Here is a 26,102-nt window from a genome sequence, read left to right on the forward strand (position 1 = left end):
TTAACAATCAAGGGTTGATACCAACACTGGTGGACTTTGTGAGTTTTTATAACCACAGGGTTGATACCACTGCTGGTGGTCTTTGTTGAGTTTAACAACAATGATTTATGCCAATACTGGTGGTCTTTGTTGAGTTTTTACAACCATAGGGTTGATGCCACTACTGGTGGTCTTTGTTGAGTTTTTACAACCACAGGGTTGATGCCACTACTGGTGGTCTTTGTTGAGTTTTCACAACCACATGGTTGATGCCACTACTGGTGGTATTTGTTGAGTTTTTACAACCACAGGGTTGATGCCACTACTGGTGGTCTTTGTTGAGTTTTTAACAACCACATGGTTGATGCCACTACTGGTGGTCTTTGTTGAGTTTTTAACAATCAAGAATTGATGCCGCTACTGGTGGTCTTTGATGAGTTTATACAACCACAGGCTTGATGCCACTACTGGTGGTCTTTGTTGAGTTTTCACAACCACATGGTTGATGCCACTACTGGTGGTCTTTGTTGAGTTTTTACAACCACAGGGTTGATGCCACTACTGGTGGTCTTTGTTGAGTTTTTAACAACCACATGGTTGATGCCACTACTGGTGGTCTTTGTTGAGTTTTCACAACCACATGGTTGATGCCACTACTGGTGGTCTTTGTTGAGTTTTTACAACCACAGGGTTGATGCCACTACTGGTGGTCTTTGTTGAGTTTTTAACAACCACATGGTTGATGCCACTACTGGTGGTCTTTGTTGAGTTTTTAACAATCAAGAATTGATGCCGCTACTGGTGGTCTTTGATGAGTTTATACAACCACAGAGTTGAAGCTCTTTTGTGAGTTTTATCAACCACGGAGTTGATGACAATGCTTGTGGTCCTAGTCCAGTTTTTTAACAATCAAGAGTTGATGCCACTACTGGTAGTCTTTGGTGAGTTTATACAACCACAGAGTTGATGCTCTTTTGTTAGTTTTAACAACCACGGGGTTGATGACACTGCTAGTGGTCCTTGTCGCGATTTTAACAATCAAGAGTTGATGTCACTACTGATGGTCTTTGGTGAGTTTTCACAACCACATGGTAGATGCCACTACTGGTGGTCTTTGGTGAGTTTAAACAACCACGGGGTTGATGACATTGCTTGTGGTCTTTGTTGAGTTTTAACAACCAATGATTTATGCCAATACTGGTGGTCTTTGTTGAGTTTTTACAACCACATGATTGATGCCACTGCTGCTGGTCTTTGATGAGTTTTCAAAACCACATGATTGATGCCACTGCTGCTGGTCTTTGGTGAGTTTTCACAACCACAGGATTGATGCCACTACTGGTGGTCTTTGTTGAGTTTTGCAACCAATGATTTATGGGTTACCTGATTTATGCCACTACTGGTGGTCTTTGGTTAGTTTTTTACAATCAAGAGTTGATACCACTGCTGGTGGTCTTTGTTGAGTTTTCACGACCACAGGGTTGATACCAACCATGGTGGTCTTTGTGAGTTTAACAACCAATGATTTATGCCACTACTGGTGGTCTTTGGTGAGTTTTAACAATAGTTATCAAAGGTACTAGGATTATAATTTAGTACGCCAGACGCGCGTTTCGTCTACATAAGACTCATCAGTGACGCTCATATCAAAATATTTATAAAGCCAATGCAAACAAGTACGAAGTTGAAGAGCATTGAGGATCCAAAATTCCAAAAAGTAGTGCCAAATATGGCTGAGTTAATCTATTCCTGGAATAAGAAAATCCTTAGTTTTTCGAAAATTCAAAGTTTTATATTCAGTAAAGTTATAAAAGTAACCAAATAATTGATATTCATGTCAACACCGAAGACGGCTGACTACTGGGCTGGTGATACCCTCGGGGACGAAACGTCCACCAGAAGTGGTATCGATGGTGTAAATATTTATCAAAGGTACCAGGATTATAATTTAGTACGCCAGACGCGCGTTTCGTCTACATAAGACTCATCAGTCATTTGTCAGTGACGCTCATATCAAAATATTTTTAAAGCCAAACAAGTACGAAGTTGAAGAGCATTGAGGATCCAAAATTCCAAAAAGCCACGGGGCTGATGACACTGCTTGTGGTCCTTGTCGAGGGTTTAACAATCAAGAATTGATGCCACTACTAGTGGTCTTTGTAGAGTTTTTACAACCACAGGGTTGATTCCACTGTTGGTGCTCTTTGGTGAGTTTTAACAACCACGGGGTTGATGACACTGATTGTGGTCCTTGTTGAGTTTTTAACAATCAAGGGTTGATACCAACACTGGTGGACTTTGTGAGTTTTTATAACCACAGGGTTGATACCACTGCTGGTGGTCTTTGTTGAGTTTAACAACAATGATTTATGCCAATACTGGTGGTCTTTGTTGAGTTTTTACAACCATAGGGTTGATGCCACTACTGGTGGTCTTTGTTGAGTTTTTACAACCACAGGGTTGATGCCACTACTGGTGGTCTTTGTTGAGTTTTCACAACCACATGGTTGATGCCACTACTGGTGGTATTTGTTGAGTTTTTACAACCACAGGGTTGATGCCACTACTGGTGGTCTTTGTTGAGTTTTTAACAACCACATGGTTGATGCCACTACTGGTGGTCTTTGTTGAGTTTTTAACAATCAAGAATTGATGCCGCTACTGGTGGTCTTTGATGAGTTTATACAACCACAGGCTTGATGCCACTACTGGTGGTCTTTGTTGAGTTTTCACAACCACATGGTTGATGCCACTACTGGTGGTCTTTGTTGAGTTTTTACAACCACAGGGTTGATGCCACTACTGGTGGTCTTTGTTGAGTTTTTAACAACCACATGGTTGATGCCACTACTGGTGGTCTTTGTTGAGTTTTCACAACCACATGGTTGATGCCACTACTGGTGGTCTTTGTTGAGTTTTTACAACCACAGGGTTGATGCCACTACTGGTGGTCTTTGTTGAGTTTTTAACAACCACATGGTTGATGCCACTACTGGTGGTCTTTGTTGAGTTTTTAACAATCAAGAATTGATGCCGCTACTGGTGGTCTTTGATGAGTTTATACAACCACAGAGTTGAAGCTCTTTTGTGAGTTTTATCAACCACGGAGTTGATGACAATGCTTGTGGTCCTAGTCCAGTTTTTTAACAATCAAGAGTTGATGCCACTACTGGTAGTCTTTGGTGAGTTTATACAACCACAGAGTTGATGCTCTTTTGTTAGTTTTAACAACCACGGGGTTGATGACACTGCTAGTGGTCCTTGTCGCGATTTTAACAATCAAGAGTTGATGTCACTACTGATGGTCTTTGGTGAGTTTTCACAACCACATGGTAGATGCCACTACTGGTGGTCTTTGGTGAGTTTAAACAACCACGGGGTTGATGACATTGCTTGTGGTCTTTGTTGAGTTTTAACAACCAATGATTTATGCCAATACTGGTGGTCTTTGTTGAGTTTTTACAACCACAGGGTTGATGCCACTACTGGTGGTCTTTGTTGAATTTTTACAACCACAGGGTTGATACCACTGTTGGTGCTCTTTGGTGAGTTTTAACAACCACGGGGTTGATGACACTGCTTGTGGTCTTTGTTGAGTTTTAACAACCACGGGGTTGATGACAATGCTTGTGGTCCTGGTTGAGTTTTTAACAATCAAGGGTTGATACCAACTCTGGTGGTCTTTGTGAGTTTTTACAACCACAGGGTTGATACCACTGCTGGCGGTCTTTGTTGAGTTCAACAACCAATGATTTATTGCAATACTGGTGGTCTTTGTTGAGTTTTAACAACCACATGGTAGATGCCACTACTGGTGGTCTTTGTTGAGTTTTTAACAACCACATTGTTGATGCCACTACTGGTAGTCTTTGTTGAGTTTTTAGCAATCAAGAATTGATGCCGCTACTGGTGGTCTTTGGTGAATTTTTACAACCACAGAGTTGATGCTCGTTTGTGAGTTTAAACAACCACGGGGTTGATGACAATGCTTGTGGTCCTAGTCCAGTTTTTTAACAATCAAGAGTTGATGCCACTACTGGTTGTCTTTGGTGAGTTTATACAACCACAGAGTTGATGCTCTTTTGTGAGTTTTAACAACCACGGGGTTGATGACACTGCTTGTGGTCCTTGTCGAGTTTTAAACAATCAAGAGTTGATGCCACTACTGATGGTCTTTGGTGAGTTTTCACAACCACATGGTAGATGCCACTACTGGTGGTCTTTGGTGAGTTTTTACAACCACAGGGTGTTACTACTGGTGAGTTTATAAAACAACAGATGAGCTAAGATCCTGAAATCCTCCTCTGTCTATAATTAATTGGAATGAGTGTTATATTTTCATCCATGACTCACTACGTTCTTGCTGCTCGAAATGGATTAAACGAGAAAAATCAGACAAAAAAATCTTTGTATACTTTTTTAAATCAGAAATGAACATGTACATAGTTGATATTGGTATTTAACAGTTTAAAGAATATTTAATTCGACAATAGCACTATTTTTTGTATCAAACAAAAGCTGAAAGAATTAGTCAAGGAATTTGTTATAGTTCCGACTGATAAGGCTGTGAATAACATCATTACTGTTGGACGTAAAGGAGTAGGCACAGTAAGACCCCGTTTAGGCCCCAAAACATTGCAGTTTCACAAAATTGTTTGAATATAATATTTTAGTTATTTTTTGGAAGGTATAATGCCTCTGCTACATAAATTTGGGCTGTTTTTGGCATTACAATGCACATATATAGGATACTTGCATCATTAAGTCATGCTAAATTACTGAAATCTTCACAATCTCAGCATTTAAGTTAAATTTTAGACGGTTTTCGTCTTAAATGAAAGTGGCCGCATTCATGTTCATTCTTGATATTGAAATGCAAGTTGTGTCTAATGATAATACATAACATATATATATAAAGGTCGAGGATGAACACAGATGCGGCCACTTGCATTTTTGACAAAACCATATGAAAAGTGACAGTTTTTGGCATATTTGATATATGTTTTTCATATTTAAGCTTGAATCAGAGCGTTTTTTTATGAGTGAATAAGTTAAAATCTTTCACAAAAAAAAAGGAATCAATTGAAATATAAATTTTGTTTTTTTTCTTTGGTTACATCTTTTGACAACAGACTCGGACTTCCCTTGAACTATATTTTAATGTACGTATTGTTATGTGTTTACTTTTCTACATTGGCTAGAAGTATAGGGGAGGGTTGAGATCTCACAAACATGTTTAACCCCGCCGCATTTTTGCGCCTGGTCCAAGTCATGAGCCTCTGGTCTTTGTTAGTCTTGTTTCATTTTAATTTTAGTTTCTTGTTTACAATTTGGAAATTAGTATGGCGTTCAATATCACGGAACTAGTATGCATATTTTAGGGGCAAGCTGAAGGACGCCGCCGGGTGCGGGAATTTCTCGCTACTTTGAAGACCTGTTGGTGACCTTCTGCTGTTGTTTTTTTTCTATGGTCGGGTTGTTGTATCTTTGACACATTCCCCATTTCCATTTCCATTCTCAATTTTATTTATATTTAACGGTTTAAAAAGTGTTCAAAATCTTTCGTCAGATGAACTTGAAATTTCAGACCAAAACCGGCCCTTACCGGACCTACTCCTTTTACATTCGGGTTCTGAAAAAGGAAATCACAAACTCAACAATATTCCAATTGACTTCATCTTTGAAAAATTACATATGTAACAAACGTGGGACTTTTAGCAATCTCTGTACAAGAGAAACCAACTACAATGAAAGTTCAAACTAAGACCTGGCTTCCAAAGCTGTGCAAATGATTGATTTTTCTGCCATTCATACCACTTTACCTGATAATCTTATTAAGAAAAACATTAAACACCTAATTAAATGCACATTTAAAAGTCAGAATGCGAATTTGTATTCAAACTCTTTTAGATAATTTTTTAGTAACAACTAACAAAAGAACTTAGTCAAATGAACCTGCTTAGATACTATACATGCTATAACTGCCCTTGATTTTTACCTGATAACATTTTTGGTTGTATGTAGATTCCGTATATCGCCAAGGTAACGGATTTTTGAGAATTAAGTGTGTTTTACTTATTGTATCTGATCTTTGTATGTTTTTTTTCTTTTCAATTTTAGTTCATTAATAAGTTTTTAAGTTTAGTATGACGTCCATTTTCTCTAAACTAGTACACATTTTGTTTAGGAGCCAGCTGCAGCTCGGGATTTTCTAGGAGTGATAAGGACCTGTTGGTTGCTTTTAGCATCACTGAAGAGACATGTATTGTCGAAATGCGCATCTGGTGCAAAAACATTAGTACCGTTTATCTTATAACTACCACTGGGTCGATGCCTCTGTTGGTGGACTATTAGTCCCCCAGGGTATCACAAGCCCAGTAGCCAGTACTTCGGTACTGGCATGAAAATACGGATTTTTTTTATATTAATAAAGTTTGCTGTATCAAATTATTAAAGAAATTATCATAAATTAAGGAATGTATCTCCCTCATGCAAAGCTCTGATTCCTTTCACGGATTTTGCTATACTTTTTGGACCTTTTGGATTATAGCTCTTCATCTTTTATTCAAGCTTTGGATTTCAAATATTTTGGCCACGAGCATCACTGAAGAGACATGTATTGTCGAAATGCGCATCTGGTGCCAAAAAATTGATACCGTTAATTTCATTTAGCTATTTCCTGCTCTTTAGTCGGGTTGTCGTATCTTTGACATATTATTCATTTACATTCCCAATCTTATTAAATCAAATGATATATCAAATATAGAAAAATAAAAGATATTTGATAAACTTTTACACGATATTTGAATAATTTTATAAGAATGAATACAATAACGACTTGCAATATGTATGCAGACATCACTAATGAATCCAACCTCGATCTAAGTTACACGAGTCTACGACCTGACAACTATAGATGTCAATTTGTGGTTGATGTAAAATACATTTTCACTATTTTGTGCATTTTTACTTTTTTTTTTTTTTTTTGTGTGATAATTTTTTATATCATGCTACTCGCTTGAGATGGAAACGTATCGCTAGAAACTAAGGAGGCATGTGGCTAATGAAATTTACATGAAATTGACAACGTCGTCATAAGAATTGGTCATCCCAACTTGATCAATTGTTTTTCTCGCGTTCGTCGGACCGGCTCAAGCGAGAAAATAAATCTTTTTGAGATGATCAACGATAATCTATAAAAATAATTCGATACTAAGTTTATTTTTTCTTTTCAAAATATATATTATATGATATCAAAGTTTGTATTGATATTATTGAATCAGTTTTCTAAATTGATGGCAAATCTTTCTTCCCCTAGTAATGCTAGAGTTTTCATTTTCTGTTTCTGATTTCAAATAATTGTAAATTTTTAAAAATAGAGAAAGCGTGAACAATATGATATTAAACAATTTGTCTAATTTGAAGATTTGACAATTTATTAAATCAAATAATTTATAATTTATTATAACATGTACATGTAAAAACGTTAAAGTCAATAGTGCTTGTTCAAGCAATTATTTGCAATATGTACATAAATTTGTATTTTCAATATGTCACACAATTTTTCTATTTTTTATCTTAGACATACGTAGTTATATATTAGTACGAACCGCTCCTTCTCAGAAAAAATAAATAAAAATATATGTCTTGTTAAACCACTGAAACTGCAGTAAGCATGTGTTACATCCTCGGACCACGCACACTCTAGCGTGATATTAAACATATACCATCCCTTCCAACGTGTTATTTCATTCGCAAAGTCTCTCTTCAAGTGTTCGGTTGTGTTATCAGTTTTCCAGTTGTGGTCGTATTGTCAACTATTTAAAATGTAAGTAACTTTCTACATTTACCTATCTTAACTTATCTTTTATAGCACTCATCGTCATTCCCTGCGACATGACACAGATGATAACGCGTTCAAACTGTTTTCTGGCCTGATATCATTCTTATTTTTTCATGCTGAAATCCAAATTTACTCATAATTAACATAAAACATAATTCTACGTAGAACTTTCAGTTTATTAAATTTCGGTATCTTTATTCTTTGTTTTTAGATTGTATTGTAAGTTTTGCATTTTCTCCCCAAGTCATTCTTCATACAGTATAGCTGGCTATTTTCGCGGGATGTAAATTTTCACTTATTTTCGCGGATAGAACAAAATGGCTAAAATAAATTACACCATTTTAATTTTAAAAGTGCCATGCAAAAGTATTGATACAAGTTTTGAATTCGCCAAAACAATAACAGCCAAATTATTTCGTATACCTTATTCAATGAAAATCGCGAAATTTTACACCCGCTAAAATAACTCGCTATACGGTATTATTTACCTTTTCATTTGAACAGTTGAACCAAATATCTTTCTTAACTAAGTTCGTGTGTCAGTTTTTGATCCGTTGATGATAGTCGATAACTCATTTATTGACGTCCCTTTTACGATCTACATTTGAAACAGCACCTTTGCAAATACTTTCGTTATCAATTTTTGTGAGGAATTAACCAGTAGAATGCGTACTAACTTAAAATTTTCCTCACAAGATCCTGAACAAAAGTATAAATCGTCATTTACAGTACGTACACGACTGCGTTTTTCTTATATTTTTTATTCAAAAACGATTAATTTCCTTTACTTTCATTTTTAAAACTTTGCAATGAAACAATGACTTCATAACACTTGAATGAGTGACATAACAGAACAAAACACCCTTCCGGAGCATCTAAGATTGCATCCGGTATTTTGTGAGGTTCGTGTTGTTCAGTCTTTAATTTTCAATGTTGTGATTTGTATACTCTTGTTTGGCTTTACGTCTTTTTGTTTTTTTTTGTTTTTTGTTCCTATAATGTTTGATAGTTTATGACCCACCATTTTTTCATAAAATGTCCTGTACCAAGTCAGGAAAATGGCCATTGTTACATTATAGTTCGTTTCTGTGTGTATTACATTTTGGTGTTGTGTTTCTGTTGTGTCGTATAGTTCTCTTATATTTGAAACGTTTCCCTATGTTTTAGTTTGTAACCCGGATTTGTTTTTTCTCTATTGATTTGTGAATTTCGAAAAGCGGTAAACTACTGGTGCCTTTATTTATGTTCGACTTATGAGATTGAATGCCCTTTTGCTATCTTTTGCCTTTATTTATGTTCGACTTATGAGTTTGAATGCCCCTTTGCTATCTTTTGCCTTTATTTGTGTTCGACTTATGAGTTTGAATGCCCCTTTGCTATCTTTTGCCTTTATTAAGTTCGATTTATGAGTTTGAATGCCCCTTTACTATCTTTTGCCTTTATTTATGTTCGACTTATGAGTTTGAATGCCCCTTTGCTATCTTTTGCCTTTATTTATGTTCGACTTATGAGTTTGAATGCCCCTTTGCTATATTTTGCCTTTATTAAGTTCGATTTATGAGTTTGAATGCCCCTTTGCTATCTTTTGCCTTTATTTATGTTCGACTTATGAGTTTGAATGCCCCTTTACTATCTTTTGCCTTTATTTATGTTCGACTTATGAGTTTGAATGCCCCTTTGCTATCTTTTGCCTTTATTGATGTTCGACTTATGAGATTGAATGCCCCTTTGCTATCTTTTGCCTTTATTTATGTTCGACTTATGAGTTTGAATGCCCCTTTGCTATCTTTTGCCTTTATTTATGTTCGACTTATGAGATTGAATGCCCCTTTGCTATCTTTTGCCTTTATTTATGTTCGACTTATGAGTTTGAATGCCCCTTTGCTATCTTTTGCTTTAATTTAAGTTCGACTTATGAGATTGAACGCCCTTTTGCTATCTTTTGCCTCTCTAAAACGAACTGTATATATACGTATTTACTACTAAATATATGATAAAAATAAAAGATATTTGATAAAATTCACACGATATCGGAATAGTTTTACAAGAATGAATACAATAACGAATCACAATGTATGCAGACATCACTAATGAATCCAGACTCGGTCCAAATTACATGAGTCCTAGACATGACAACTATAGATGTCACTTTGTGGTTGATGTAAAATATATTATCGTTCTTTTGTGCATTTTTCTTTTGATATTTTTTTGTGATATTTTTTTATATCCTGTTACTTGCTTGAGATGGAAAATTATCGCTATAAACTAAGGAGGCATGTGGCGATTCCAATGAAATTGACATGAAATTGACAACGTCGTCATAGGTTAAATAGCGATAACAGATTAACATTGGTCATATCAACGGCTTATCTCGCGTTCGCCGTACCGACTCAAGCGAGAAAACAAATCTCGTTGAGATGATCAACGATAATCTATAAAAATAATTCGATACTAAGTTTATTTATTCTTTTCAAAATATATTATATGTTATCAAAGTTTGTATTGATATTATTGAATCATTTTGTAAATTGATGGCAAATCTCTCTTCCCCTAGTATGCTAGAGTTTTCATTTTCTGTTTCTGATTTCAAATAATTGTAATAATTAAAATTGAGAAAGTATGAACAAAATGATATTAAACAATTTATCTAATTTGATGATTTGGCAATTTATTTAATAAAATAATTAGTAATTTATTATAAACGTTGAATTCAATAGTGCTTGTTCAAGCATTTATTTGCAATGTGTTACATAGACTGTTTTTGCAATATGTACATACATTTTTATTCGTAATCTGTTACATATTTTTTTTATTTTCTCATCTTTAGTCATACGTAGTTTTATATTAGTACGAACCGCTCCTTCTCAGAAAAAGAAATTTGTAAAAATATTTGACTTGTTAAACTACTGAAACGACAGTAACCATGTGTTACATCCTCGGACCACGCACACACTAGCGTGATATTAAACATATACCATCCCTTCCAACGTGTTATTTCATTCACAAAGCCTCTCTTCAAGTGTTCGGTTGTGTGATCAGTTTTTCCAGTTGTGATCGTATTGTCAACTATTTAAGATATAAGTAACTCATATGTTACCTTATATATTCAGCCGTATAAGAAAAGCAAAATGAGAATGTTAAATTTGATGTATGCCTTTTTGTGCTTCTTTGTTACATTTGTTGTTTATATAGTGATATTAAGATGATAACACACTATTGACTGTTGTATCCCTATTTTTGACATTTTTACTCTTTGAGTATGTTTGTTTTGTTCATGCATCGTTGACAATGTAATGGAATTTGATGCGACTGTCATACAAGTGAGAGGTTTAGCTAGCTATAAAACCAGGTTCAATCCACCATTTTCTACATTAGAAAATGCCTGTACCAAATCAGGAATATGACAGTTGTTATCCATTCGTTTGATGTGTTTGGACTCTTGATTTTGCCTTTTGATTTTTGATTTTCCTTTTTGAATTTTCCTCGGAGTTCAGTATTTTTGTGTTTTTACTTTTTATACATTTACCTATCTTAACTTATCTTTTATAGCACTCATCGTCTTTCCCTGTGACATGACACAGATGATAACACGTTCGATCTATTTTCTGGCCTGAAATCATTCTTAATAATTTCATGCTAAAATCCAAATTTACTCTTTACATAATTAACATAAAACATAATTTTACGTAGATTTTCCAGTTTATCAAAGGAGTAGGTCCGGTAAGAGCCGATTTTGGCCTCAAATTTCAGGTTCATCTGACGAAAGATTTTGACCACTTTTTAAACACTTAAGTGTCTATTTGATTTGATTCATTTAGTGTATGTGAAAGATTTTAACTGATTTAGTTATTAAAAACGATCCAATTTAAGCTCAAATATGAAAAATCTACCAAATATGCCGAACAATGTCACTTTTCAGATGTTTTTTGTTGTCACAAATGAATGTGGCCGCATCCATGTTCATCCTCAATCTTTATATATGTTATGTATTATCATCAAATACAACTTACATTTCAATATTAAGGATGAACACGAATGCGGCCACTTTCGTTTTACACGAAAACCGTCTAAAATTTAACTAAATTTGCTAGAATTGTGAAGATTTCAGTAATTTAGCATGATTTAATGGTGCTAGTACCCGATACATGTGCATTGTATTGTCAAAAACAACCCATATTTATGTGGCAGAAGCATTCTACCGTCCAATAAATAACTAAAAGTTTACAATTTAACAATTTTGAAAAACTGCTTTATTTTGGGACCAAAAATGGGTCTTACTGGATCTACTCCTTTCGGCATCTTTTTTATTTGTTTTTGGGATACGATTGCTTTCAATCAATCTGTAGACTTATATCATTGACTCAGGGCCATGCCCTCACGTCAACCGTTTTATTCTAAACATTAAGGAACATCTCAGATTCTAATGATTGCCTTGCTTTAAAAGGTAAAAACATAACAAAAGGATTCAACTTAAACAGCTTTCCTGTAATGTTCTTCTCATAATCTTCATGTTTGATAATTCCCTTGACCTTTATGCGTGTTTTTAACAACACGGAAAATCAGAATTAAGCAGTATTTATATTTAGTGTTTTTATAAATTTAGAAACACGTCGGAGGGAATTCCCCAGTTTTGATAAAATGCGAGAGTTCTCTGAATTCCAATAAATCTATTTCTGTCATATAAGAACTGAAATGGAGTTTTTCTATATGTCACCGTTATGCCAATTCAAACAATTCAAAATTTGGTGACTATGTGGAACGAATCTATCCTATCGAATTGGAGATAAATAATACTACAGATACAGTTAAGTCGGCTTCATATCTTGACTTACATCTAGAAATTGACAATGAGGGTCGGTTGAAGACAAAACTTTACGACAAAAGAGATGATTTCAGCTTTCCAATTGTGAACTTTCCATTTCTAAGTAGCAACATTCCAGCAGCACCTGCGTACGGGGTATATATCTCCCAATTGATACGATATTCCCGTGCTTGCATTTCTTATCATGATTTTCTTGATAGAGGGTTACTGCTCACAAGGAATCTATTAAACCAAGAGTTCCAAATGGTGAAGTTGAAATCATCCCTTTGTAAATTTTACGGACGCCATCACGAGTTGGTTGACCGTTATGGAATAACCGTTTCACAAATGATATCGGATATGTTCCTTACGTCGCAACTACACCCCCCATTCCCTTTCAGGAATTTGACCTACCGAATTAGACAATTTACCGGATTTGTAATCACCTAAGCAACACAGGGTGACGCATGTGGAGCAGGATCTGCTTACCCTTCCTGAGCACCTGAGATCACCCCTAGTTTTTGGTGGGGTTTGTGTTGTTTATTCTTTAGTTTTCTATGTTGTGTCATGTGTACTATTGTTTTTCTGTTTGTTTTTTTTCATTTTTAGCCATGGCGTTGTCAGTTTGTTTTAGATTTATGAGTTTGACTGTCCCTTTGGTATCTTTCGTCCCTCTTTTATGAAACTTATATTTGATATTGTACGTTCTTAAAGAAATGGAGAACTATCTAGCTCGTTTAATTATCATTTAATAAACGTTTTTGTTCCAAATCACAAGTCAAGGGTTTGTTTATGTAATTATGCGCATGCGTATAGTTTTCTTGACTTCAAGGGGTATCAGATTGAATGGTTGCTCTGGATTCCCCACTCCATTGATTACTTTGAAACTCATAGGATCCTTTTTATTTCTGTCTGCTATTGAGGGTTATTGTTGTTGCATAATTTTAAATCAGATGCAACTTTTTAATTAAAATACATGTAGTCCACATCGTAAAAACGTAACTTTAACACCCCTTCAGCCGAAATGGAGTCTTCCGTATTATCGTTTCGAGTTGTCTCCCTTCCGTAAGTAACTTTCGTGAAAATCAAAATACGAGAAAAACTATATCGTTAGATTACGATAAACGTCGTATTATATTAAAAACGATCGCAATTTAAACAGAGAAGTGTGTACGGAAAGGCGTCACGCCCACTGACTCAAAGAAAATTAAATATTTAAAGAGTTAGAAATGAGGTTAATACTAGGATTAATGGTGATAAGATGCGAAGTGAAAAACTTTCTCTTCTTCTCAGTGACTGCTGTGGAAAATAAACTTGGAATTGATAGTACAAAAATAAAACCCATTAAGTACATTGCACATACACTTGTAAACGGAAATGGCTATTTTTATAGTTGAGTAACTATTCAGATTACGAAAATTACATTTTACATGACTGGCAAATGAATTAGTTTTGAAAATAATACTATCCAGCTATACCAGGGCTGCCAAAAATGCATGAGACTCACGCATGTTCATGCTTTTTTGCGGCATTATCTCTCGATCTATTGGGGTTTTTTTGTGGATCTTTTCAATATTGGCCAAATTTCACGCATTAGCGTTATGAAAAGTAGGCAGAACTGCTATATACATGTGTCAATGAAAACAATACACTTTATCGCTATTTGTCCACCATTACTGGTTTTCGCACAGGTTTCCGTACACTTTTGACGTCATAAAACAACATATCTGACGCCACAATGTAAAAGTGATTGAACAAAAGTATACATCGTCATTTACAGTACGTACACGACTTCGTTTTTCTTATATCTTTTATTCAAAAACGATTAATTTCCTTTACTTTCATTTTTTAAACTTTGCAATGAAACAATGACTTCATAACACTTGAATGAGCGACATAACAGAACAAATCACCCTTCCGGAGCATCTAAGATTGCATCCGGTATTTTGTGAGGTTCGTATTGCTCAGTCTTGGCTTTACGTCTTTTTCTTTTTTTGTTTTTTGTTCCTATAGTGTTTGATAGTTTAATACCCACCATTTTTTCATAAAATGCCCTGTACCAAGTCAGGAAAATGGCCATTGTTACATTATAGTTCGTTTCTGTGTGTGTTACATTTTGGTGTTGTGTTTCTGTTGTGTCGTATAGTTCACTTATATTTGATACGTTTCCCTCAGTTTTAGTTTGTAACCCGGATTTGTTTTTTTCTCTATTGATTTGTGAATTTCGAACAGCGGTAAACAACTGGTTCCTTCATTTATGTTCGACTTATGAGTTTAAATGACCCTTTGCTATCTTTTGCCTTTATTTATGTTCGACTTATGAGTTTGAATGCCCCTTTACTATCTTTTGCCTTTATTTATGTTCGACTTATGAGTTTGAATGCCCCTTTGCTATCTTTTGACTTTATTTCTGTTCGACTTATGAGTTTGAATGCCCCTTTGCTATCTTTTGCCTTTATTTATGTTCGACTTATGAGTTTGAATGCCCCTTTGCTATCTTTTGCCTTTATTTATGTTCGACTTATGAGTTTGAATGCCCCTTTACTATCTTTTGCCTTTATTTATGTTCGACTTATGAGTTTGAATGCCCCTTTGCTATCTTTTGACTTTATTTCTGTTCGACTTATGAGTTTGAATGCCCCTTTGCTACTGTTGCCTTTATTTATGTTTGACTTATGAGTTTAAATGCCCTTTTGCTATCTTTTGCCTCTCTAATTCCGTGTGTCCAAAATGATATCTTGATTTACCATCATCGGAAATTTCAATATCAGAAAGGTACAAATTCATCGAAACTGTTGGTGCTTATAATCAAAAGGAAAATAAAAATAATAGCATAATAACTGTATCAACTTTTAATTGGTCATGTTATTGGATTCAGTTTATTTCTTGCATTTATTGCCCGAGGCAAAAAAAAATCTAGAAGTATCTTTTAACCAAAAAACCAGTTTATCTGAATGACTTTTTTATTTTTTGTATAATTTATTGTCCTTATGTTCTAAGTTACGGACCTGCGTTTCAGCATATAGGTTGCATTTCTGTAAATATCGACAAGCAATTTCCCATAGCAACTCCCTTTACGGCTAAAACTATAACACTTTAACTATGAAGCTTTGAAAAAAGTTTTATCTTAGAATGGAAAGTACATATGCACTACTGTTTCATAAGAATATAACCAATCCTCTATGTCCTACTGTTTCATCATGACGGCGGTTGTATAGATTTGGGAAGATGTGGTATGAGTGCCAATAAGACCTCTCTCCATCCAAGTGACAATTTGTAAAAGGTAAAACATATGCAAGCACCCACCCATGTCCACTCTGTGTTTTTGTATCCATCTGATGAGTTTAGCCTTTTTCAACTGATTTCTATAGTTCGTTTTTGTGTTGTACTGTTTCACCCTAGGAGTAGATTTTCTTACCCCAGGAGTAGATAACCTTAACTTTGTATTTATTCGGCTTTTTAACTATTTTGATCTGAGCGTCACTGATGAGTCTCATGTAGACGAAACGCGCGTCTGGCGTATAAAATTATAATCCTGGTACTTTTGATAACTATTTACACCACTGGGTCGATGCCACTGCTGGTGGACGTTTCGTCCCCAAGGGTATCACCAGCCCAGTAGTCAGCACTTCGGTGTTGACATGAATATCAATTATATGGTCATTTTTATAAATTTTCTGTTTACAAAACTTTGAATTTTTCGAAAAACTAAGGATTTTCTTACCCCAGGAGTAGATAACCTTAGCCGTATTTGGCACAACTTTTTTGAATTTTGGATCCTCAATGCTCTTCAACTTTGTATTTATTCGGCTTTTTAACTATTTTGATCTGAGCGTCACTGATGAGTCTTATGTAGACGAAACGCGCGTCTGGCGTATAAAATTATAATCCTGATACTTTTGATAACTATTTACACCACTGGGTCGATGCCACTGCTAGTGGACGTATCGTCCCCGAGGGTATCACCAGCCCAGTAGTCAGCACTTCTGTGTTGACATGAATATCAATTATATGGTCATTTTTATAAATTTTCTGTTTACAAAACTTTGAATTATTCGAAAAACTTAGGATTTTCTTACCCCAGGAGTAGATAACCTTAGCCGTATTTGGCACAACTTTTTTGAATTTTGGATCCTCAATGCTCTTCAACTTTGTATTTATTCGGCTTTTTAACTATTTTGATCTGAGCGTCACTGATGAGTCTTATGTAGACGAAACGCGCGTCTGGCGTATAAAATTATAATCCTGGTACTTTTGATAACTATTTACACCACTGGGTCGAAGCCACTGCTGGTGGACGTTTCGTCCCCGAGGGTATCACCAGCCCAGTAGTCAGCACTTCGTTGTTGACATGAATATCAATTATATGGTCATTTTGATAAATTTTCTGTTTACAAAACTTTGAATTTTTCGAAAAACTAAGGATTTTCTTACCCCAGGAGTAGATAACCTTAGCCGTATTTGGCACAACTTTTTTGAATTTTGGATCCTCAATGCTCTTCAACTTTGTATTTATTCGGCTTTTTAACTATTTTGATCTGAGCGTCACTGATGAGTCTTATGTAGACGAAACGCGCGTCTGGCGTATAAAATTATAATCCTGGTACTTTTGATAACTATTTACACCACTGGGTCGATGCCACTGCTGGTGGACGTTTCGTCCCCGAGGGTATCACCAGCCCAGTAGTCAGCACTTCGGTGTTGACATGAATATCAATTATATGGTCATTTTTATAAATTTTCTGTTTACAAAACTTTGAATTTTTCGAAAAACTAAGGATTTTCTTACCCCAGGAGTAGATAACCTTAGCCGTATTTGGCACAACTTTTTTGAATTTTGGATCCTCAATGCTCTTCAACTTTGTATTTATTCGGCTTTTTAACTATTTTGATCTGAGCGTCACTGATGAGTCTTATGTAGACGAAACGCGCGTCTGGCGTATAAAATTATAATCCTGGTACTTTTGATAACTATTTACACCACTGGGTCGATGCCACTGCTGGTGGACGTTTCGTCCCCGAGGGTATCACCAGCCCAGTAGTCAGCACTTCGGTGTTGACATGAATATCAATTATATGGTCATTTTTATAAATTTTCTGTTTACAAAACTTTGAATTTTTCGAAAAACTAAGGATTTTCTTACCCCAGGAGTAGATAACCTTAGCCGTATTTGGCACAACTTTTTTGAATTTTGGATCCTCAATGCTCTTCAACTTTGTATTTATTCGGCTTTTTAACTATTTTGATCTGAGCGTCACTGATGAGTCTTATGTAGACGAAACGCGCGTCTGGCGTATAAAATTATAATCCTGATACTTTTGATAACTATTTACACCACTGGGTCGATGCCACTGCTAGTGGACGTTTCGTCCCCGAGGGTATCACCAGCCCAGTAGTCAGCACTTCTGTGTTGACATGAATATCAATTATATGGTCATTTTTATAAATTTTCTGTTTACAAAACTTTGAATTATTCGAAAAACTTAGGATTTTCTTACCCCAGGAGTAGATAACCTTAGCCGTATTTGGCACAACTTTTTTGAATTTTGGATCCTCAATGCTCTTCAACTTTGTATTTATTCGGCTTTTTAACTATTTTGATCTGAGCGTCACTGATGAGTCTTATGTAGACGAAACGCGCGTCTGGCGTATAAAATTATAATCCTGGTACTTTTGATAACTATTTACACCACTGGGTCGAAGCCACTGCTGGTGGACGTTTCGTCCCCGAGGGTATCACCAGCCCAGTAGTCAGCACTTCGGTGTTGACATGAATATCAATTATATGGTCATTTTGATAAATTTTCTGTTTACAAAACTTTGAATTTTTCGAAAAACTAAGGATTTTCTTACCCCAGGAGTAGATAACCTTAGCCGTATTTGGCACAACTTTTTTGAATTTTGGATCCTCAATGCTCTTCAACTTTGTATTTATTCGGCTTTTTAACTATTTTGATCTGAGCGTCACTGATGAGTCTTATGTAGACGAAACGCGCGTCTGGCGTATAAAATTATAATCCTGGTACTTTTGATAACTATTTACACCACTGGGTCGATGCCACTGCTGGTGGACGTTTCGTCCCCGAGGGTATCACCAGCCCAGTAGTCAGCACTTCGGTGTTGACATGAATATCAATTATATGGTCATTTTTATAAATTTTCTGTTTACAAAACTTTGAATTTTTCGAAAAACTAAGGATTTTCTTACCCCAGGAGTAGATAACCTTAGCCGTATTTGGCACAACTTTTTTGAATTTTGGATCCTCAATGCTCTTCAACTTTGTATTTATTCGGCTTTTTAACTATTTTGATCTGAGCGTCACTGATGAGTCTTATGTAGACGAAACGCGCGTCTGGCGTATAAAATTATAATCCTGGTACTTTTGATAACTATTTACACCACTGGGTCGATGCCACTGCTGGTGGACGTTTCGTCCCCGAGGGTATCACCAGCCCAGTAGTCAGCACTTCTGTGTTGACATGAATATCAATTATATGGTCATTTTTATAAATTTTCTGTTTACAAAACTTTGAATTATTCGAAAAACTTAGGATTTTCTTACCCCAGGAGTAGATAACCTTAGCCGTATTTGGCACAACTTTTTTGAATTTTGGATCCTCAATGCTCTTCAACTTTGTATTTATTCGGCTTTTTAACTATTTTGATCTGAGCGTCACTGATGAGTCTTATGTAGACGAAACGCGCGTCTGGCGTATAAAATTATAATCCTGGTACTTTTGATAACTATTTACACCACTGGGTCGAAGCCACTGCTGGTGGACGTTTCGTCCCCGAGGGTATCACCAGCCCAGTAGTCAGCACTTCGTTGTTGACATGAATATCAATTATATGGTCATTTTGATAAATTTTCTGTTTACAAAACTTTGAATTTTTCGAAAAACTAAGGATTTTCTTACCCCAGGAGTAGATAACCTTAGCCGTATTTGGCACAACTTTTTTGAATTTTGGATCCTCAATGCTCTTCAACTTTGTATTTATTCGGCTTTTTAACTATTTTGATCTGAGCGTCACTGATGAGTCTTATGTAGACGAAACGCGCGTCTGGCGTATAAAATTATAATCCTGGTACTTTTGATAACTATTTACACCACTGGGTCGATGCCACTGCTGGTGGACGTTTCGTCCCCGAGGGTATCACCAGCCCAGTAGTCAGCACTTCTGTGTTGACATGAATATCAATTATATGGTCATTTTTATAAATTTTCTGTTTACAAAACTTTGAATTATTCGAAAAACTTAGGATTTTCTTACCCCAGGAGTAGATAACCTTAGCCGTATTTGGCACAACTTTTTTGAATTTTGGATCCTCAATGCTCTTCAACTTTGTATTTATTCGGCTTTTTAACTATTTTGATCTGAGCGTCACTGATGAGTCTTATGTAGACGAAACGCGCGTCTGGCGTATAAAATTATAATCCTGGTACTTTTGATAACTATTTACACCACTGGGTCGAAGCCACTGCTGGTGGACGTTTCGTCCCCGAGGGTATCACCAGCCCAGTAGTCAGCACTTCGTTGTTGACATGAATATCAATTATATGGTCATTTTGATAAATTTTCTGTTTACAAAACTTTGAATTTTTCGAAAAACTAAGGATTTTCTTACCCCAGGAGTAGATAACCTTAGCCGTATTTGGCACAACTTTTTTGAATTTTGGATCCTCAATGCTCTTCAACTTTGTATTTATTCGGCTTTTTAACTATTTTGATCTGAGCGTCACTGATGAGTCTTATGTAGACGAAACGCGCGTCTGGCGTATAAAATTATAATCCTGGTACTTTTGATAACTATTTACACCACTGGGTCGATGCCACTGCTGGTGGACGTTTCGTCCCCGAGGGTATCACCAGCCCAGTAGTCAGCACTTCGGTGTTGACATGAATATCAATTATATGGTCATTTTTATAAATTTTCTGTTTACAAAACTTTGAATTTTTCGAAAAACTAAGGATTTTCTTACCCCAGGAGTAGATAACCTTAGCCGTATTTGGCACAACTTTTTTGAATTTTGGATCCTCAATGCTCTTCAACTTTGTATTTATTCGGCTTTTTAACTATTTTGATCTGAGCGTCACTGATGAGTCTTATGTAGACGAAACGCGCGTCTGGCGTATAAAATTATAATCCTGGTACTTTTGATAACTATTTACACCACTGGGTCGATGCCACTGCTGGTGGACGTTTCGTCCCCGAGGGTATCACCAGCCCAGTAGTCAGCACTTCGGTGTTGACATGAATATCAATTATATGGTCATTTTTATAAATTTTCTGTTTACAAAACTTTGAATTTTTCGAAAAACTAAGGATTTTCTTACCCCAGGAGTAGATAACCTTAGCCGTATTTGGCACAACTTTTTTGAATTTTGGATCCTCAATGCTCTTCAACTTTGTATTTATTCGGCTTTTTAACTATTTTGATCTGAGCGTCACTGATGAGTCTTATGTAGACGAAACGCGCGTCTGGCGTATAAAATTATAATCCTGATACTTTTGATAACTATTTACACCACTGGGTCGATGCCACTGCTGGTGGACGTTTCGTCCCCGAGGGTATCACCAGCCCAGTAGTCAGCACTTCGGTGTTGACATGAATATCAATTATATGGTCATTTTTATAAATTTTCTGTTTACAAAACTTTGAATTTTTCGAAAAACTAAGGATTTTCTTACCCCAGGAGTACATAACCTTAGCCGTATTTGGCACAACTTTTTTTAATTTTGGATCCTCAATGCCTTCAACTTTGTATTTATTCGGCTTTTTAACTATTTTGATCTGAGCGTCACTGATGAGTCTTATGTAGACGAAACGCGCGTCTGGCGTATAAAATTATAATCCTGGTACTTTTGATAACTATTTACACCACTGGGTCGATGCCACTGCTGGTGGACGTTTCGTCCCCGAGGGTATCACCAACCCAGTAGTCAGCACTTCGGTGTTGACATGAATATCAATTATATGGTCATTTTTATAAATTTTCTGTTTACAAAACTTTGAATTTTTCGAAAAACTAAGGATTTTCTTACCCCAGGAGTAGATAACCTTAGCCGTATTTGGCACAATTTTTTTGAATTTTGGATCCTCAATGCTCTTCAACTTTGTATTTATTCGGCTTTTTAACTATTTTGATCTGAGCGTCACTGATGAGTCTCATGTAGACGAAACGCGCGTCTGGCGTATAAAATTATAATCCTGGTACTTTTGATAACTATTTACACCTCTGGGTCGATGCCACTGCTGGTGGACGTTTCGTCCCCGAGGGTATCACCAGCCCAGTAGTCAGCACTTCGGTGTTGACATGAATATCAATTATATGGTCATTTTTATAAATTTTCTGTTTACAAAACTTTGAATTTTTCGAAAAACTAAGGATTTTCTTACCCCAGGAGTAGATAACCTTAGCCGTATTTGGCACAACTTTTTTGAATTTTGGATCCTCAATGCTCTTCAACTTTGTATTTATTCGGCTTTTTAACTATTTTGATCTGAGCGTCACTGATGAGTCTTATGTAGACGAAACGCGCGTCTGGCGTATAAAATTATAATCCTGGTACTTTTGATAACTATTTACACCACTGGGTCGATGCCACTGCTGGTGGACGTTTCGTCCCCGAGGGTATCACCAGCCCAGTAGTCAGCACTTCGGTGTTGACATGAATATCAATTATATGGTCATTTTTATAAATTTTCTGTTTACAAAACTTTGAATTTTTCGAAAAACTAAGGATTTTCTTACCCCAGGAGTAGATAACCTTAGCCGTATTTGGCACAACTTTTTTGAATTTTGGATCCTCAATGCTCTTCAACTTTGTATTTATTCGGCTTTTTAACTATTTTGATCTGAGCGTCACTGATGAGTCTTATGTAGACGAAACGCGCGTCTGGCGTATAAAATTATAATCCTGATACTTTTGATAACTATTTACACCACTGGGTCGATGCCACTGCTAGTGGACGTTTCGTCCCCGAGGGTATCACCAGCCCAGTAGTCAGCACTTCTGTGTTGACATGAATATCAATTATATGGTCATTTTTATAAATTTTCTGTTTACAAAACTTTGAATTATTCGAAAAACTTAGGATTTTCTTACCCCAGGAGTAGATAACCTTAGCCGTATTTGGCACAACTTTTTTGAATTTTGGATCCTCAATGCTCTTCAACTTTGTATTTATTCGGCTTTTTAACTATTTTGATCTGAGCGTCACTGATGAGTCTTATGTAGACGAAACGCGCGTCTGGCGTATAAAATTATAATCCTGGTACTTTTGATAACTATTTACACCACTGGGTCGAAGCCACTGCTGGTGGACGTTTCGTCCCCGAGGGTATCACCAGCCCAGTAGTCAGCACTTCGGTGTTGACATGAATATCAATTATATGGTCATTTTGATAAATTTTCTGTTTACAAAACTTTGAATTTTTCGAAAAACTAAGGATTTTCTTACCCCAGGAGTAGATAACCTTAGCCGTATTTGGCACAACTTTTTTGAATTTTGGATCCTCAATGCTCTTCAACTTTGTATTTATTCGGCTTTTTAACTATTTTGATCTGAGCGTCACTGATGAGTCTTATGTAGACGAAACGCGCGTCTGGCGTATAAAATTATAATCCTGGTACTTTTGATAACTATTTACACCACTGGGTCGATGCCACTGCTGGTGGACGTTTCGTCCCCGAGGGTATCACCAGCCCAGTAGTCAGCACTTCGGTGTTGACATGAATATCAATTATATGGTCATTTTTATAAATTTTCTGTTTACAAAACTTTGAATTTTTCGAAAAACTAAGGATTTTCTTACCCCAGGAGTAGATAACCTTAGCCGTATTTGGCACAACTTTTTTGAATTTTGGATCCTCAATGCTCTTCAACTTTGTATTTATTCGGCTTTTTAACTATTTTGATCTGAGCGTCACTGATGAGTCTTATGTAGACGAAACGCGCGTCTGGCGTATAAAATTATAATCCTGGTACTTTTGATAACTATTTACACCACTGGGTCGATGCCACTGCTGGTGGACGTTTCGTCCCCGAGGGTATCACCAGCCCAGTAGTCAGCACTTCTGTGTTGACATGAATATCAATTATATGGTCATTTTTATAAATTTTCTGTTTACAAAACTTTGAATTATTCGAAAAACTTAGGATTTTCTTACCCCAGGAGTAGATAACCTTAGCCGTATTTGGCACAACTTTTTTGAATTTTGGATCCTCAATGCTCTTCAACTTTGTATTTATTCGGCTTTTTAACTATTTTGATCTGAGCGTCACTGATGAGTCTTATGTAGACGAAACGCGCGTCTGGCGTATAAAATTATAATCCTGGTACTTTTGATAACTATTTACACCACTGGGTCGAAGCCACTGCTGGTGGACGTTTCGTCCCCGAGGGTATCACCAGCCCAGTAGTCAGCACTTCGTTGTTGACATGAATATCAATTATATGGTCATTTTGATAAATTTTCTGTTTACAAAACTTTGAATTTTTCGAAAAACTAAGGATTTTCTTACCCCAGGAGTAGATAACCTTAGCCGTATTTGGCACAACTTTTTTGAATTTTGGATCCTCAATGCTCTTCAACTTTGTATTTATTCGGCTTTTTAACTATTTTGATCTGAGCGTCACTGATGAGTCTTATGTAGACGAAACGCGCGTCTGGCGTATAAAATTATAATCCTGGTACTTTTGATAACTATTTACACCACTGGGTCGATGCCACTGCTGGTGGACGTTTCGTCCCCGAGGGTATCACCAGCCCAGTAGTCAGCACTTCTGTGTTGACATGAATATCAATTATATGGTCATTTTTATAAATTTTCTGTTTACAAAACTTTGAATTATTCGAAAAACTTAGGATTTTCTTACCCCAGGAGTAGATAACCTTAGCCGTATTTGGCACAACTTTTTTGAATTTTGGATCCTCAATGCTCTTCAACTTTGTATTTATTCGGCTTTTTAACTATTTTGATCTGAGCGTCACTGATGAGTCTTATGTAGACGAAACGCGCGTCTGGCGTATAAAATTATAATCCTGGTACTTTTGATAACTATTTACACCACTGGGTCGAAGCCACTGCTGGTGGACGTTTCGTCCCCGAGGGTATCACCAGCCCAGTAGTCAGCACTTCGTTGTTGACATGAATATCAATTATATGGTCATTTTGATAAATTTTCTGTTTACAAAACTTTGAATTTTTCGAAAAACTAAGGATTTTCTTACCCCAGGAGTAGATAACCTTAGCCGTATTTGGCACAACTTTTTTGAATTTTGGATCCTCAATGCTCTTCAACTTTGTATTTATTCGGCTTTTTAACTATTTTGATCTGAGCGTCACTGATGAGTCTTATGTAGACGAAACGCGCGTCTGGCGTATAAAATTATAATCCTGGTACTTTTGATAACTATTTACACCACTGGGTCGATGCCACTGCTGGTGGACGTTTCGTCCCCGAGGGTATCACCAGCCCAGTAGTCAGCACTTCGGTGTTGACATGAATATCAATTATATGGTCATTTTTATAAATTTTCTGTTTACAAAACTTTGAATTTTTCGAAAAACTAAGGATTTTCTTACCCCAGGAGTAGATAACCTTAGCCGTATTTGGCACAACTTTTTTGAATTTTGGATCCTCAATGCTCTTCAACTTTGTATTTATTCGGCTTTTTAACTATTTTGATCTGAGCGTCACTGATGAGTCTTATGTAGACGAAACGCGCGTCTGGCGTATAAAATTATAATCCTGGTACTTTTGATAACTATTTACACCACTGGGTCGATGCCACTGCTGGTGGACGTTTCGTCCCCGAGGGTATCACCAGCCCAGTAGTCAGCACTTCGGTGTTGACATGAATATCAATTATATGGTCATTTTTATAAATTTTCTGTTTACAAAACTTTGAATTTTTCGAAAAACTAAGGATTTTCTTACCCCAGGAGTAGATAACCTTAGCCGTATTTGGCACAACTTTTTTGAATTTTGGATCCTCAATGCTCTTCAACTTTGTATTTATTCGGCTTTTTAACTATTTTGATCTGAGCGTCACTGATGAGTCTTATGTAGACGAAACGCGCGTCTGGCGTATAAAATTATAATCCTGATACTTTTGATAACTATTTACACCACTGGGTCGATGCCACTGCTGGTGGACGTTTCGTCCCCGAGGGTATCACCAGCCCAGTAGTCAGCACTTCGGTGTTGACATGAATATCAATTATATGGTCAGTTTTATAAATTTTCTGTTTACAAAACTTTGAATTTTTCGAAAAACTAAGGATTTTCTTACCCCAGGAGTACATAACCTTAGCCGTATTTGGCACAACTTTTTTTAATTTTGGATCCTCAATGCCTTCAACTTTGTATTTATTCGGCTTTTTAACTATTTTGATCTGAGCGTCACTGATGAGTCTTATGTAGACGAAACGCGCGTCTGGCGTATAAAATTATAATCCTGGTA

At 36.3% G+C, this 26,102-nt stretch overlaps 1 protein-coding gene across 1 annotated transcript in view; it reads left to right on the forward strand.

Moving 5' to 3' along the window:
- The first annotated feature begins 7,631 nt into the window (after positions 1-7,631).
- Positions 7,632-26,102, forward strand: part of LOC139499614 (leucine-rich repeat-containing protein 15-like) — a 62,608-nt gene continuing 44,137 nt past the window's right edge. The window contains exon 1 of the mRNA XM_071288361.1: positions 7,632-7,807. The gene's annotated coding sequence lies outside the window, so the exon portion shown is untranslated. The remainder of the gene's footprint in view (positions 7,808-26,102) is intronic.

Source organism: Mytilus edulis, chromosome 12, assembly GCF_963676685.1.
Source record: "Mytilus edulis chromosome 12, xbMytEdul2.2, whole genome shotgun sequence".
NCBI classification, from domain to species: domain Eukaryota; kingdom Metazoa; phylum Mollusca; class Bivalvia; order Mytilida; family Mytilidae; genus Mytilus; species Mytilus edulis.